The sequence below is a fragment of the Saccoglossus kowalevskii genome, chromosome 20 (assembly GCF_978046115.1).
Source record: "Saccoglossus kowalevskii chromosome 20, keSacKowa6.1, whole genome shotgun sequence".
Classification (NCBI taxonomy): Eukaryota; Metazoa; Hemichordata; class Enteropneusta; family Harrimaniidae; genus Saccoglossus; species Saccoglossus kowalevskii.
The window spans coordinates 21,682,786-21,695,308 of NC_140660.1; the positions used below are offsets into that span (position 1 = coordinate 21,682,786).

The 12,523-nt window shown below is 37.8% G+C and overlaps 2 long non-coding RNA genes across 2 annotated transcripts in view; both read left to right on the forward strand.

Moving 5' to 3' along the window:
• The window catches only part of LOC102809999 (uncharacterized), a 160,817-nt gene that overhangs the window by 6,231 nt on the left and 142,063 nt on the right, over positions 1 to 12,523 (forward strand). Inside the window, exon 2 of the long non-coding RNA XR_014927937.1 lies at positions 2,111 to 2,382. This is a non-coding gene — a long non-coding RNA (uncharacterized LOC102809999). The remainder of the gene's footprint in view (positions 1 to 2,110; positions 2,383 to 12,523) is intronic.
• Positions 5,768 to 8,890, forward strand: LOC146730142 (uncharacterized). The gene is made up of 3 exons (XR_014927936.1): positions 5,768 to 5,933; positions 6,061 to 6,135; positions 8,849 to 8,890. It is a non-coding gene; the product is annotated as an uncharacterized LOC146730142 (long non-coding RNA).

Genomic DNA, 12,523 nt, shown 5'->3' on the forward strand with positions numbered 1-12,523 from the left:
TTTGGCTATTTGTTTCTACCGCTGTTGTTATTGCAAACATTACCCAGAAAGCATAAATACCTAAGTTGTCGATCAAGACGTGTACGCGGCACACCTCAGACAAAGTTTATTTAAACACACATGAATATTTACGGTTATTTGTTTCTACTTTTGTGGTTTTTGTGTACATTACCATAAAGTTTTTTTTAGTTACAGTCTTTTGTCTTAAAGAGTTAGAAGTCATTCTCACTTAAACTCAGCTGTTGACATTGTAGATCAGGCAAAGAAAAATATGTACCAATAACACAACCCCCTCCCCCCTAGTTTTTTGCACCTGAGCCTTTTTTAATTATAGAAGATTAGTCAAATTGATCTGAATGAGGGCGCCCTTCAGACAACACAAGAGGCCAAATAAGATGATTTGAGTTCCAGGTTACATCACAACAAAATACCAGGGTATATGATCTTTTTGTTGACCCAACCTTTTTTTTATAACCCAGTAGTCAAACCACACACATTTTTTGACTCCCATGTGCGAAGCACAAAATGGGAGTCTTTGCAGTTAGTGTATACAGATAGTGTGTGTGTGTGTGTATGTGTGTCCGACTGTTCCACTGCTATCTCAAGAACCATACATCGGTTTTTGATGAAACTTGGTGCATAGATGCTCTGGGCCAATGCGCAGATTTGATTAGGTTTTGTTAAAAATCCGTGCATATTAATTACCTAATTTGCATGATAATTAGCTATTTTTTAGTGGTTCCATGACTGTTCCACTGATATCTAAACAACCACTCATTGGATTTTGATGAAACTTGGTACATAGATGCTCTGAACATATGCGCAGATTTGATTAATTTTTGGTAAAAATCCGTGCATATTAATTACCTAATTTGCATGATAATTTGCTATTTTTTAGTGGTTCCATGACTGTTCCACTGATATCTAAACAACCACTCATTGGATTTTGATGAAACTTGGTACATAGATGCTCTGAACTAATGCTAGGTTTTGATTAGTTTTTGGTAATAATCCGTGGATACTAATTACCTAATTTGCATAATTATTAGTCAATTTTCGGTTTTTCCACTGATATCTCAAGTACTAATCATCACATTGCAATGAAACTTGGTACATAGATGTCATATGACACTGCACAGACCTGATAGTTTTTATGGTAATATCAGTACATATAATTACCTAATTTGCATAATTAATTAATTTTTAGCTTTTGATATAAGTAGTGAGCATTACATTTCAATGAAACTTGGTACTTGCATACTCGAGGACTATGCAGAGATTGTTTCGGATAAATATTTGTGCATATTAATCACCTAATTTGCATAATTAGTTAATTTTCAGCTTTTCCACGGGTATCTTAAGTACTAATCATCGCATTTCAATGAAACTTGGTACATAGATCCTTTAGGACTATGCAGAGACCTGATGAGTTTCAGGGTAAATAATTGTGCATATTAATTACCTAATTTGCATAATTAGTTAATTTTCAGCTTTTCCACGGGTATCTCAAGTACTAATCATCGCATTTCAATGAAACTTGGTACATAGATCCTTTAGGACTATGCAGAGACCTGATGAGTTTCAGGGTAAATAATTGTGCATATTAATTACCTAATTTGCATAATTATTTTTCAGCTTTTCTACTGATATCTAAAGTACTAATTTCCATTTTAATGAAACTTAGTACAAAGATGCTCTAGGACAATGTACAAACCTAATTAGTTTGGGGTAAAACTCTGTTCATATTATTTCCCAAATTAGCATAATAATTCATAATTTTTTGGTTCTAATCACATTTCAATTAAACTTGGTACATGGAGTTTTTGTTACATTACGCAGACCTCATTAGTTTTACAATCAAATCTGTTCATGCTAATTTTCTGATTTGCATAATTAGTTTTCAGCTAAGTAATTTCAAATTATATTTAATGTGTCTCCAATAGTCCCAGCACATGGGAGTTCTTTCTAAGCTTTCTTTTATTGTGGCTTTTTGTAAATTTGTTGGAAACGTTTAAGCGACAACATTTGACAATAATGGGAACTATTTGTCTTTAAACTAACTATCCATGATTTCTTTTTGTATTGAATTCTTCATCATTTCTGTTGCTAGGATATACTGTCTGCTGCTGACATCATTGTCTGGTCATCACTCTATCCCCTATTGGCTGAAAATACACCACTTCAATCCCAGCATGCATCAGTCAATAAGTGGTTCCAAAAATTACTTAAACTGCAAATGTTTCAATCAGCTGTTACTATGGTAACCCAGGAAAAAGGTGTCAAGATGTTTTATGACTCCATAGCAATGCAACCTGTAACAAGTCCATCAGTGGTTCATCATACTAAACTACAATCAAAGGAATAGTCAGTGAAGACACAGAGGTAAATATGAATAAATTAAACAATGTAGTGTTATATGTATTCCAGTCACATGACATGCTGTAATCTTGTCACATGACCTATCTTAACCAATCTCTTACAGAATACCAAATAAAAATGAGTCAATGAAATATTACGTACATGTAAGTTAACAATTTTTCACATTGTTATTAGTCCCCGTTCGGACGCAGTCCGAAAACGGGGACTTATGTTTTGCCCTGTGTCCGTGCGTCCGTGCGTCCGTGCGTCCGTGATCACCTGTATCTCGAACATGCATGGACCGATTAAGTTCAAACTTCACTCATACATCACACATTATATGGGACATATGCACATGCATTTTTTTCATGATCCGATTAACGATAGCCGAATAGCGGCCATTTTAAGGCCGAAAATGCATCAAAATCGCACATTTTCACCATTCCGGACCCGGATCTCAGTTATGCATGGACGGATTTTGTTCAAATTTGGTACATACATTAAACGTAATAGGACCTTGATGCACGTCATTTTTTTTTTGGATCGGGTTAGAAATGGCCGACTGGTGGCCATTTTGTTTTAAAGAATTCAGTTCTGGATCCGTATCTGAGACATGCTTGGATTGATCGAGTTCAAACTTCACACACACAAGGTACATCATGTCACAAATATGTATGTGCATTTGTTTCATGATCTCATTAACGATAGCCAAATGGCGGCCACTTTAAGGCCGAAAATGCATTGAAATCGCACATTTTCACCATTCCGAACCCGGATCTCAGTTATGCATGGACGGATTTCATTCAAATTTGGTACATACATTAAACATAATAGGACCTTGATGCACGTCATTTTTTTTTTCGGATCAAGTTCGAAATAGCCGACTGGCGGCCATTTTGTTTTAAAGAATTCAGTTCTGGATCCGTATCTGAGACATGTCTGGATTGATCAAGTTCAAACTTCACACACACAAGGTACATCATGTCACAAATATGTATGTGCATTTGTTTCATGATCTCATTAACGATAGCCAAATGGGGGCCGCTTTAAGGCCGAAAATGCATTGAAATCGCACATTTTCACCATTCCGAACCCAGATCTCAGTTATGCATGGACGGATTTCATTCAAATTTGGTACATACATTAAACATAATAGGACCTTGATGCACGTCTTTTTTTTTTCGGATCAAGTTCGAAATAGCCGACTGGCGGCCATTTTGTTTTAAAGAATTCAGTTCTGGATCCGTATCCGAGACATGTCTGGATTGATCAAGTTCAAACTTCACACACACAAGGTACATCATGTCACAAATATGTATGTGCATTTGTTTCATGATCTCATTAACGATAGCCAAATGGGGGCCGCTTTAAGGCCGAAAATGCATTGAAATCGCACATTTTCACCATTCCGGACCCGTATCTCAGTTATGCATGGATGGATTTTGTTCAAATTTGGTACATACATTAAACATAATAGGACCTTGATGCACGTCTTTTTTTTTCGGATCAAGTTCGAAATGGCTGACTGGCGGCCATTTTGTTAAAGAATTCAGTTCTGGATCCGTATCCAAGACATGTCTGGATTGATCAAGTTCAAACTTCACACACACATGGTACATCATGTCACAAATAGATATGTGCATTTGTTTCATGATCTGCTTAACAATAGCGGAATGATGGCCATTTTAAGGCCGAAAATGCATCAAAATCACGTATTTTCACAATTCCAGAACCGGATCTCAGTCATGCATGGATGGATTTTGTTCAGATTTAGCACAATGTGTTGTACATATGCAGGTGCATTTCGGTCATGATCTGCTTTGAATGTATATGTCACTCAAATAACGGAACGGGGACGTGTCATTGACAATGACTTGTTTGTAGGTTCAATCAAACGAGAAGTGTACTGCGGCTAGTCCATCAGAGGTTGCTATGGCAACAGATGCATAGTATAATGGTTGCAAGTCAGTTCCATTGCCGTATAGACCCAACCATCCAATGTGAGTTTTAACAATCCTTTAGCCTTTGGTTTAGGTCACATGACTGCCAAGATCAAAATTAAGACAAAAATGGGACAACTATTCTGAAAACTAGTTGTAAACGTAAAGATATAGTTGTCTAATAAAGTATTTTTATATGTAATCATTTGAATGCTAAAGTTTACTTTTGTCAGTTTTTACAAAATAAATCTGAAGATGTTTTGACATCTACAACATCATTTTTGTTCATGGCAAGAATTCAATTCCACAAAAGAAATGTTAAAAATATAAATTGTTTCAGCAAAAATTTTTGTTCAACTCAACTACTTTTGATATTTAGTGATTGTTTAGGACATTCTGATCACTAATATTGATTCCTGTGAGTGTATTACATTATCTTGACTTATTTGTATTTTGGTTGTTAATTTTGTTTCTTTTTGTTGACATTAGCTATCCAGTTGAAAATCAAGAAAATATTCTTATTACAAGTGCATTGCCTTATGTTAATAATGTACCACATCTTGGTAATATTATAGGATGTGTCCTCAGTGCTTATGCATTTGCAAGGTGAGTGTCTGGATACATAATCTTATCTTGATGACCTCTAACCTCAGTCATGATTGGTTGCATGTATGTTTTAAAAAGAAATAACATTTGTATTTACATTGTCAATAGTTATGGTTTCTTACAAGCTTTCTGGGAAATGACCTCTGACCTTAGATTAACTGCATGCATGATTTTGACAAAAAATAACTTGTACTTTGTCATTTGTAATGGTGTACCGGTAGTACGATGCAGAAGACACAAAACAGACCTAAAATTTAACATATTTTCTTTCCAGGTATTGTCGATTACGAAATCGCAATACACTCTATATATGTGGGACTGATGAGTATGGAACTGCAACGGAAACCAAGGCACTGGAGGAAGGATTAACACCCCAACAAATCTGTGATAAATATTTCAAACTGCATGATGAGATTTACAAATGGTTCAACATTAGTTTTGATTATTGTGGACGTACTACAACACAACAACAAACAACGTAAGTATCACAACCCACCAACAAACAACATAAGTATCACAACACAACTGGTAGGTTCCCAATTCCTGATGAAAAAAATCAGTTTTTAATTTTTAAGAAAATTACTAATTAATATGAATTTCTATTAAATACAACCTTCCAAATCTGAATTCATAATAAAATTTACTTCCCAATTTCTTATAGACTCTTTCCTAATTTTGAATTCCTGATAAAAACTACTTCAATCAAGCAGTATTTAACATGTGTTTTATTTGTTTTATGAAACCAATATTAAACACAATGCATCATGATGATTACTGCTCTTTAAATTGCTGGTTGCATTTTAATGGCAGTGTTGTTTATTGTTTCAATTGTTTACTATTTTACAGAATTTACTTTATGATCGTGGTTATACATTGAAAGACACTGTAGAGCAGTTACTCTGTGTGAACTGTAGTCGGTATCTTGCGGATAGATTTGTTGAAGGAATCTGTCCTCTTTGTAACTATCCCGATGCTCGGGGTAATCAATGTGATAAGTGTGGGAAATTAATTAATGCAGTAGAACTAAAGGTGAATATATTATTTGAAATAGTCTTGTAAGTTTCACTTCAGTCAAACCAGAGTTTATTTCATTCACTAATAGATGCAACTTTAGAGGAATATATATTCTAACTTTCCATATTTTATCTTCCTTAAGTCTCCTAGATGTAAGGTGTGTGGTGATTCACCAGTTGTCAAGTCATCAGAGCATCTATTTATAGATCTACCAAAGGTATGTCAAAGTTCAGGCTCCATCATGTCATAGTTCAGGCTCCATCATGTCATAGTTCAGGCTCCATCATGTCACAGTTCAGACTCCATCATGTCATAGTTCAGGCTCCATCATGTCATAGTTCAGACTCCATCATGTCATAGTTCAGGCTCCATCATGTCATAGTTCAGGCTCCATCATGTCATAGTTCAGACTCCATCATGTCATAGTTCAGACTCCATCATGTCATAGTTCAGGCTCCATCATGTCATAGTTCAGACTCCAGCATGTCAAAGTTCACAGACTCTAGCATGTTGTAGTTCAGAATCCATCTTGTTAAAGATCAGGTTGTCAAAGATCAGGCTCCATCATGTCTTAGTTCAAAACAGTGCGGCTCAGTCAGCAGGTTTTGGACTGAGTTTACTGAGGTACTTGTTCTGTAACAGTAAGATGTGGTGTCTGGTAGGATAACATTTTTCTTATTAGGAACCCTGTGTTCTTTTTGTACCACATACAAAAAAAACTCGGATGACACATTTGACCACTTTTTGTAGGGCTTCATTTCAACTGTAATTGCATGCGTGCCTTGTTCATTTCTTAGCGTAGGTAAAATGGACTAGAAGGAAGGAAAGCACTCCCATGTTGTCACCCAAAAAAAATCGACTCGGTCTGGCGGGAATTGCCACATAGCAAATGTCTCTTGTTTAGAATGCCCCCAGTTTGGGGTTTTTGCCACGAGTGCATCTGTACGCTAATTGGGACTCAAAACTCTGGGGTAGTTTCAAAACTGTGTTCATGTTACAGAGACTGATCGCGTTGGCTCTGGCTTGTTGGGTCGTCAGTTTGGGCGGCCCTATGGGCATGAGTGAGAGGAGTGTTGGTATGAGTCGGAAGTCCTCTCGTTCGACTACCGGCACCTCCGGTGCTGCAGCGACAAGAGGGGGCCCGGCAGAGGCAGGCTTTGTGCATCCATTGTAGGCTTGTTGCCTAGCAATAAGCAGTCTAGCTGAATGTCTAGTCAGCGTTCCCCTCGTTGTCTCTCTGAGAACTGACGTGGATCATCCAGATGACGTCAGTTTGCAGGGTTGTTACCCTAGCTGCACTGTACACCCTATGCAATACTCTTTGTTGCAGCACTGGTCTCACCTATGGAAACTGTAGAGGCGAGTTACTCTCTTGGACCAAGCAAGAGATGCCTTGCCCTGGTGGGTGGCAATTGCCAACCTCAGGTAGGGGTCCCCTTAGACCCACTCAGTGTTCTCCCCAGGATTATTTTTAACAGTTCAATTAATTTACATAACAATAGAATTATCATATTAAAGAGTATGTAAATTTAAGTTTTAATTATCATATCTATTGATAACTAACCAGCTATAGCTAACCAGGAACTAGGGTATGAATTCACATATACATCACATTTGTGTAATAAAAACAACTGTAATGAAGTTTCAGGTTAATTTTTATTATTAAATCAAATCATGATTAGCATAATCATAATCGATAGTCTGTTTATTTAATCGATGACATTATGTGTCCATAAGTTCAAATTATTGCATGCTTGAATACTGTTAATGCTTCAATTATTCATTGTGATTTTATTTCGCTAAATTAAAGTAAAATTTGCTAAATTAAACCTACGTGAACATGTAAAGTAACAATACAACAGATTATTTCCTTGACAAATTTGTGAAATGAATACACAGTGAATATGCTAAAATCATTAAAATAGTGAAATTAATTAAATTTCATACAATTACAAAGTCAGCACAATATATTTGTACCACAGGGAGCCCAGGAACAATAATCAGATAATATTTTTTTAAATGAAAAAAACAGACAAAAAAATGGTAAATAAAATTTATAAAAAAATATCAACTTGAGGAATATTGGTCGCTCTTTCCAATTTTGCCAGAGCCATACCTATATTTTACCGATATCTGCAGAATAAATAGAGAAAACTACATTAACGAACAATTACCGGTTACACAGAAAGCACAGGACACGGCACGGCCTGTTCAGAATTTGTCAAGAACCAATCACAAGACTGGTTACAAACCAGTTGAGTGAGGCTAACCAAGTCGTAAAAGTGTGGTTAGTAACCAGTCTTGTGATTTGTTTGATATATGGGCACACTGGAGCTTTCATCTCTTGTCTATTTCTTACACTAGATACCAGCCGAAACGCCCCTCCCCTCATACAGTTGATCATAGTTCCTGGGCTCCCTGTGTGTTTAATAATTAATGTTTGTTCGGACTTTGAGCCCTTGATAGTAAGTGGCCAAGCCCTTACAAATTTAAATTTATTTAGTTGCTATCAAATTATTATTTGAAAGAAAATATCACATTTGTGAGACATGCTTTTGATACAAGATCATGAACCGACAAGAAATCCACATTTTGTCTTCCTTGTCCTCATTCGGTAAAAACAAAACACTCACATATTTACTAATTATTTAATGAGTGCATATTTTTTTTTAAATATCAAACGAGAATAAACATTTAATACAATAGAAATCAAATGCTTCATTTTATTTGAGAAAGATGGAAACCATGCAAAAACGAATGTGAAATTACTGCCTGCTCGAGGAGAAGACACTGGGAGTCGTGTCAAATAGATTGTTTACAAATTAGATCACATCGGTACGGTTTTCTGTCACAGTGTGTAGCTCTAATGCATGAAAGAGAAAATTTATATCTTGAATAAAACTGACAATCATCCTTGCCGTTGCTTTCAGGTGTTTTAATACAGACTCAGTGACTTTGAATCAAAACCACTAGACGCGGAGGATTCACCCTTTCGTTTCTGTGCTTGTGGCATTGCAATAGCGGTGAAGGTCAATACTAGGTTGAACGGATAGCCATGACCACTATATTTTGAATGATCGTGAATAATTTTTGAACCAAAAAGTAGTGATCACTGTGATTATTAAATATCTCTGGCAATGTCTGGAATGCTACTGAAAAATGGGCTGTCTTGTACTGACGCAATTCTTCAGAAATTCCCGAAGACTTTCCGGTAACGCAATGCGGAAGTGAATAATCGATGTCGAAGTACGATCTGTTGGAATTGATTTCAGCGAATAAATGACATGGTTTTTCCAAAAAACTAGTAACTAGCCATTTTTGAGAGGTAAACTGAATATGGTATGAAATATTTATCGTATTTTACTTGTATTAACAGGTCATTGTCGAAGCGTAGTTTACGCACGGTTACCGTGTTCTACGCATTCACAACATGTTCACAGCGTTTGATATCCACGCTGTATCAAATAAAAATGATTACTAAGATTCGTTACGCAAGACCAAGTTTTAAATTAGTTGCATTTTGAATGGGTGGGCGCTTTGCCGAATGTGACCCCAAATATAAAAATTGCGCAAAACTGGGGGGTGGGCGCTTGCCCGGGCATGGGCGCTAACGCGGTCGAGTACGGTATATTCATGCTTGAAAGTAGGCCGAAAGATCCGCAGATAATTGTTAAGGATCAATCATTTCACACGTATTGTTTTATTCAGCCACAGCCGCGCCAACAAGTCATCAGTACCGCTAAAACAGGCTATGTCTGACGCTAATTACTTATTCATCCTTGCAAAACAATGGCCCACATACGAGAAAGAGTTCATTGAAATAAATTGCAAACTACACAGCTTGAGGGAAATAGTATCGAGGAATAAAAAAGAACACTATCAGAGAACACTGCCACTTGCCGTGGATGTGACTCTGATATTGGATGCCTCTCTCACAAGTTGAGGAGCACACTTAATGGATGAACAAGTTCAAGGAATATGGTCCCTGCATTGGATTCAGCCCGCTATATCAATTGGCTTAAACTGAAAGCAGCACACTTAGCACTGATACACTTTCGACCCATAGTTCGACCCATAGAGTCTTGCTCCAGACAGACAACACAGCAGTGGTCTCCTTCATCAAGGAGGGGGGACCAGATCCCTATTGCTGTCAACTCTGGGGGAGCAAAATTCTACATTGGTGCTCCAATGTGGAGCTAACTGCACACCACCTTCCAGAGGTGTGGAACAGTCAGGCAGACGCCCCCTAGTGGTGACTCCAAAACATGGAGTGGCAGGTAGCCTCCAGACTGTTTTGTCTGTGGGACTGTTTCAAGATAGACCTATTCATTACACACTGGAATGCAAAGCTTGCGGCGTACATGACACTTCTGACATTTGATTCTGATGGCACCCGGTTTCCACTACTGTTGGAAATGTTAGTTGAGACATCGATAGTGCTTCCGGACATCTCAGATCTGCTGTCCCAGCGAGATGGCACACTACCATTGAGCCCAGCAGTGTACCACTTACAAGCATGACTCATGCAGCCGAAAGGTTTATCTGAGTGGACTGCGAACGTCTTGGCCAAGGCGAATAGGGTAGGCATACATTGATTGATGTAGTGGAAGGGAGATTGATTCATGCCACCCCACTGTTGGCCAAGTAGCTGATTTTTTCATCCATTTATTTGACAGGTTAGATTTATCTTATGCAGCAATAAGTTGGTTATAAATCAGCCTTGTCACCCACCATTGAGAACACTTTAGGGACAAGAATAGCCGGTTGTCCTGTTATTAGGAGACTGTTCACTGCTTTTCATAGTCAAAGGACTAGATCCAAATCTAGGAAACCTCCCAATTGTGACTTGTCAGTTATGTTGTCAGCTCTAAGCTGACCACCTTTTGTGCCACTAGAATCATATTTGAAATGAAAAACAGTCTTCCTACTAATTCTCACCTCTGGTAGGTGTCATTCTGACTTGGGGACCCTGTCACTTTCAGACGGTGTGCCTTCTTGGTGGACAATCAAGCTGTGCTAAAGCTGAGAATTAGGTTTCTCGCCAAGAACCAAATCCCAGGGCACGATTCACAGCCGATAGTCATCCCCCGTTTGACCAATATTGATGAGCGGGGGATCAGGAGGAACTTCTATGCCCGGTTCGAGCTTTGAGTTGCTATGAAAGACATACTCGAAATTGCTATGAGAGGCATAATAAAGAGTTGAGGCTGTGCAACAAGCACATGTTTATGTACTATGGCCTGGGTAAGCAGGACAGACCAGCCTTTCCGATTTCCATTTCTAGGTGAATCACCTCAACAGTGTTTGTGGTTTATGACTGACATCTTCAGCGCAGAGTCGACAGACACCAAGTATGAGCACATGAGGTTCATGTGATCCCAAACTCATTAGCTCGTGCATCAGGTGCTTACCTTATCAGCTCTTACCTAAGAGACCCACAATCCATTGAGGAAAGTCTTTTTGGGTGGGTTCCGTCTTTGTGGGTCAAATTTTGGTTGTTGACCCAGTTCGAACGACCACAGGGAACCCTTTGCATAGAGGATATAGCAGTTTCAGCTACAGATTTAGACTTAGAAGTTTTCCCTGTCAGTGCTCCTTGGACATCCCAAGTCTCGCTTTCGGCCTATGCCCTCATGCAGAACTGTTTTGGCCTCTTCTTTTGGAATACTAATTACCCTAGAAATTGGGTTTAGGTCTAGCAGCCCCAGCAATGCCAACCCTGTCGCCCCATCAGTACGGGGATGACACTGGTAAGGTAAGACACCATTTGAACTGGATGTAGCTAGATGGCAGTCATAAGTAATTTTAGTACTTCCAGTACTCTTTTATTTTCTGTTTTGCTACTCTGCCTACAGTTCAAAAATCATTTTGACTGACCGGAGTCTATGATGGGTAATTGAACGTAGTAAATTTAGGCAGAGGGTTTTCAACCTGCCTATTCACCTAGTTCATACCCACCATAGATTCCGGGTCCCTTCCAAACACTCCACTTTCTGTAGCTATTGGCTTTAGTCCATTGACTTAATTGTTCTTGTTCATTTTTAGTAAGAATTTTCCCACCTAAAGTTTAAACAGTATTTTCAGTGCATAAATATATTATTACATTTAAATTTAAATTAGTAATTTTATTCTAGTCATGGTGGCAAGTTTGTATTCACCCTGAATTTTTATTTAATCTTGATATGGTTTCAATAGTTAGGTTATGTTTTTAAATTCATTATTTGTAACTTTCAGTTGGAGCAAGCGCTAAAACAGTTCATGGCAAAGAGTGCAACTGGCGATTCTAATTGGATGTTTAATGCTAAAAATATGGACTCAAACCATGGTGTACTACCTGTGATTTGAAATGGGGCACACCTGTACCGCTAGAAGGATTCACTGATAAGGTTTTCTACGTTTGGTTTGACGCACCTATTGGTTACCTCTCTATTACCGCTAATTTATACCGACCAATGGGAGAAATGGTGGAAGAACCCACAACAGGTGATTCTCTTAAAAGTAGATTAGAATGATATCCAGTAATCTTTTCCCTACAATTCCTCTATATATGATCTTTCATCTACAATTTTGTATCAGAAAAAACAAATCACTACATCTTTTTTTTC